We start from the raw sequence: 4,390 nt of genomic DNA, 5'->3' as shown, positions 1-4,390 counted from the left end.
TATATATATATATATATGGTTAGCTACCTCTCAAAGTACTGTGCTTCGCGTCATTATACAAAAACACAGATAAATAAAGCTAAAGTCAAACAAAACTAGTACGACTATGCTAGCTCTCGCACACACAGACGACATAATTAAATGAATTATCTTTAGTCATGTGTGTGGCATATATATAAAATGGTTGGAGAGTTATTTCAGTTGGTAGAGAAATGTGTTTTTAGAACCCTCTCACACATTTCGACAACACTCAGGAAATGAAAACTGATTTAGATTACAGAGTCAAAACTAATTGTTTTTCTTCCATTTTTTCGTTCTGGTTTTAACAACCTTACGTCTGTTTCTTCATTAATTTTTGTGATTTGATTGTTTTGTTCACTCAGATTATTTGCTCTCGTCTTTAATGCCCGGATACTGTTCCTTAAGGCGAACTAATTAGCTTTAAAGGGGAGAAAGAGTGACTGCGGTGTGATGGTGGGGTAGCAAGATATGGAGTAATTAAGAACAGCAACGTAAAGACGATCACAAAGGATAAAAAGCTTGACCACCGCCATAGATATGTCCCGTCTCACCCCATACATACACCCTCACACCATTGTTGTTGGCACTCCGTCGTTTACGACGACGAGGGTCCTAGCTGATACAATCAACGGAACAGCTTGCTCGTGAAATTAACGTGCAAGTGGCTGAGCACTCCACAGACACGTGTACCCTTAACGTAGTTCTCGGGGAATATTCAGCGTGACATAGTGTGACAAGGCTGACCCTTTGAAATACAGGTACAACAGAAACAGAAAGAGTGAGAGCCGGAGCCTCGTGGAACTTTAGGTGTTTTCGCTCAATAAACACTCACAACGCCCGGTCTGGGAATCGAAACCGCGATCCTATGACCGCGAGTCCGCTGCCCTAACTACTGGGCCATTGCGCCTCCACCCACACCATTGTATTACAACAGTATATATGCAACCAGACAACAGATGCAGAGCCGGCATACATATATGCACACACACACACGCACGCGTATATATGCGTGTGCGTGTGTGATTCAGTTAGCCAACTTCAAGCAAGTTGAGACGACACCATCACAGAATATTCAACAACAAATAAATACCAACAAATATTATTGTTTGCTGTGGGTTATAGTTATAAAAATGCCTGACTGAAGACATTAACTCTAGAAGCGTTTGTTGAAGTTAGTAGTTTCAACTAGTTTGGTTCCAGCTGACCGATTTAATTATATGTACCCTATTTCCGGTACTGAATATTTTTTCTTCTTTCTTTTCCGTTCGCTCTATTAACATGTGTGTGCGTGTGCATGTCACATATTTAATACCACCGCCGGGTTATTCACTATATTCAAAATAACCTACCCATTTAAGTTTGTGACTAATCTATATAGCGATTGCTATGAAGTTTTTTCCTCTGAAGTATGGCCCATCAGCCTTGAAGGACATCAGAGCAATTTCTTTATTTTTCTGTATGTGCAAGGGCATAATATGTCTTCTGATTTGTTAACCAGCCACAGCGAAGGAATATGCTGAGGAATACATAAACAAAGCAAAAGAACTGGCACTCCGTCGCTTACGACGACGAGGGTTCCAAGCTAATTCGATCAACGTGAAATTAACGAGCAAGTGGTTGAGCACTCAACAGACACGCGTACCCTTACCATAGTTCTCAGGGAGATTCAGCATGACACAGAGTGTGGCAAGGCTGGCTCTTTGAAATACAGGTACTACTCATTTTTGCCAGCTGAGTGGACTGGAGCAATGTGAAATAAAGTGTCTTGTCCAAGGACACAACGCGCAGGAGAGAATCGAACTTGCGACCTTACAATCGTGGGATCTCTTCAGTTTGGCTCTCAGATTTTTTAATTGTTCCTTTTAAACTAAACAGTTTGAAACGTCGTATACTGGTGTAATTTCTCACACCGAACACAGTTTACTTTCAACATTTTTGACAAAATTTCGTATTTTAGGAGTTATTTTATGTTAAAATTGTCGTATTTGGGTAATTTTAACTAATCAACGACGTATATTCAGCTGAAGGAACCTACTGCTGATTGCGTTAGTAATCGAAGAGCAACAAATTCCGGGACATCTCTACTAAATGTATTTTTCAACCACGTGTTGATTATAGAGATGACTGTTCTTTGAGCCACTTCTTCCCCGCAATTTTCACTTCCTGGTCACTGGAATAATGTTTGCCTCTCAAACCCTCTTTCATGGGGCCGAAGAGATGTTGAGGAAAAGAAATTATGCCGCAGTTTTTCCAGATTTTTTTTTTTTTTTAAGTTATAGAGGTTTAAAGTTTGATAATTTTCACCCAATCAGAAAACAGTATTTGGAAGCTGACATTTTGTTCGTGACTGCACGTGTTGTCAAATGTAAACAAATGAAATATTGGCGGAATTCTGCTTTACGCATGCCATATAACACTTCATAATGTTTTTTTTTTTTTGTATTTTCTGAAAATTTTTGCGAATTTGTATTCTACACTCGAGAATTCATACGATTGTGCAAAAAAAACACTGGGTGTGTATGCTGGTTGATTTAAGGCTTATTTAGCTGCTATTTTTAGCACATCTCACCACCAGGTCAATGAGTAAAATATATTTGGCAACACGTGCTTTCTCGCAGACGAAAAAGTGCTCATGCTTAGCTTGTTACTATGGAAACAAGCATGAATGTGTCTGTGGCTTACGATTGGCTAAAATTACCCAAAATTTGGAACCTTTAAAAGCTATTAACTCTTTATTCGATGATTTATGGCAAGAATGAATTTCATGGCGTTGATTAGCAAATAAAACTACATCATTACACCAAATATGAAATCAATTGGAACAGGAATTGAAAAGATTGAAAAGTGGCAGCCAAACAGAAAGGATCCAGAATAAATCCTGGGATCAATTTCTTCAACCCTTTAAAAACCCAAATGACTGAAACCTGTAAAAGAATAAAAGAATAGAGATTAGCTACCTTGGAGATATGAACATCTCTTCCAAAATCGGCGAGAAGGAGAGTATTTATGGGCAGCTACCATGAAACCTGTAGCTCCTCTACCCTGATTCTAAATGTATATTTATACCACTAATCATTGAGACACGTGATTACGTTGATAAACGTCTAAAGCTACAATTTGGAAAAAGTTAGGATTTTGAAGCAAAGAAAAAGACCGGCTGACACGAACTTTAGTAAAAAAAAGCATGACTTCAATATGCAGCGATCATCGTGGTTATCTGAATTGCCGTGATAAAGCTTTTGTTTCTTTGTTAGAACCATCTCCATCGTTTATAATACATAAATACAGGCATACAATAGATTTAAATGTTACACATTTTCTGTCTGGTAGATATGTTTACTGAAACCCCCACCACCACCACCACCACCCCGCTCCGAAAAGAAAACATCAGTCGTGTATAAAATTTTTTTACCATTCTTTTCTACCATGTAAATAATTGAAGAAAATGTATAATCATCTATTACCTACCCATCTAAACTACCCCGACTACCCCGTCATCCACCTGCTTAACCAGTCACACATCCACTTACCCAGCCTACAAACATATACAAACGAACGCATTTACTATCAACGATGTTTTTCTTTCTGGGGTTTTTTTTTCTTAATCTTAGCAAGAATGGGTAAGCATCTTGCATCGCTGTGTTTTCTTGAACAAGCCACGCTCCTCCTCACCCCTACTCACGCTCACATACACACACAGAGTGACGGTAAGGAAGTACTACGGCAAGCAATGAATCTGGAAGTTGTTGAAGAAGAAGAAGAAGAAGAGTTAGTAAATGAAATAAAATAAAATAAAATAAAAAATTACATCACGTGGCCATGTTGGAGGTAAAAGAGTGTGAAAAGAAAGGCGCTCAAGATAAATTGAGTCAAGGTCAGCAGACACATTAATCAATGATGGTAAAAATACACAATATAAAAATTAGAACCGCTGAGACACTGAAAATACATATAAAAATAAAATTAAAAAAACACAAATGGAAAATATATTGATAATGTACAGAAAAACCGTATGAAAATATATATGGAGATTATATGAAAATTATATAAAAAAGAATACAATTTTTATATATATTTTTTTTCAGTGACTATAGATATGAAAGTATACAAAAAAATGTGTATATACAGAAAATGATACAGTAGGGGAGTGAAGGGCGGGGACGAAAAGTTGATATGCAGAATATAATGAATATATATTATACATAGAATCGCATATACATACATAAAAAATATATATGTAGGTACACGTGTGTGTGTTTGTATACATACATATATGCCATATACGCACACACACACTATCTTTTAGTGGTTTCAGTCAGAGGCTGGGTCCATATAATATATATATATATATATATATATATATATATAT

Source organism: Octopus bimaculoides, chromosome 18 (genome assembly GCF_001194135.2).
Source record: "Octopus bimaculoides isolate UCB-OBI-ISO-001 chromosome 18, ASM119413v2, whole genome shotgun sequence".
Lineage (NCBI taxonomy): Eukaryota > Metazoa > Mollusca > Cephalopoda > Octopoda > Octopodidae > Octopus > Octopus bimaculoides.
The sequence above is the reverse complement of the archived record's forward strand: the minus strand, read 5'-3'. Positions refer to the sequence as shown.